Source organism: Orycteropus afer, unplaced genomic scaffold (genome assembly GCF_000298275.1).
Source record: "Orycteropus afer afer isolate SDZICR_OR568_19922 unplaced genomic scaffold, OryAfe1.0 scaffold00185, whole genome shotgun sequence".
Classification (NCBI taxonomy): domain Eukaryota; kingdom Metazoa; phylum Chordata; class Mammalia; order Tubulidentata; family Orycteropodidae; genus Orycteropus; species Orycteropus afer.
The window spans coordinates 3,172,114-3,172,982 of record NW_006921772.1 but is presented as its reverse complement, the minus strand read 5'-3'; positions in this window follow the sequence as shown (position 1 = coordinate 3,172,982).

Genomic DNA, 869 nt, shown 5'->3' with positions numbered 1-869 from the left:
TGGTTAGCAGTCAAATGCCTTAGGCACTGTTCTGATTACCTGGTGTCGCTCTGACAAGAATATACCACAAATGGGATGGCCTTAACAAACAGGAGTTTATTCTCACAATTTGGAGGCTTTTAAGTTCAAGTTCAAAGTGCCAGGCTCTAGGGGCTGGATGAAAGTCCCTCAACCTTGGGGTCCAGCTCTGCCTCCTGCTCCCAGCCCACTAGAGCTAGAGGCATTTCTTCACTCAGACAGCTGTTCGCTGCTGAGGCTGAGAAGACCCAAGGTTGACAAGTAAAAAGGCACAGTCCCAATGTTACCAATCCATGCAGCAGGCCATTAACTTAAGTCCACTGTAAGTCCCAAGGTCGGCAGAACATAGCAGGCTGCTGTGCAACAACACAGCTACATGCAGTGTCCAAGCGTGCCAAAGGCTAGAGACCATTCCCAAAGCTTCTCCTTACATACAGGAAGCAGACCACATACCCAAAGGCAGCTACTCAGCTGCTCCCAGTAGATTACACGATGGAGCTGATTACCAGTCTCATCATGAGGAATACTACATCCAGCTGCCCAGTCACTCAACCAGGCCTAGTCAAGTTGACACACAAACATAATCATCACAGGCACTATGCTACCAGATTTCCTCTGGGCCATATAGTAGGGATTGATTTAACTTTTTAAGAAATTCTCAAAATGTTTTCCAAAGTGCTAGGATGATTTTATGTTCCTATCAGCAGTGGGTGAGAGTTCCAGTTGCCCTATAGCCTCACCAACGTTTAGTATGTAAAATCTTTTTGATTTTAGACATTCAAATTGCTGTGTATTGTTATCTCATTGTGGTTTTATTTTTCATTTACCTAAGGAGGAATGACGTTGAGCTT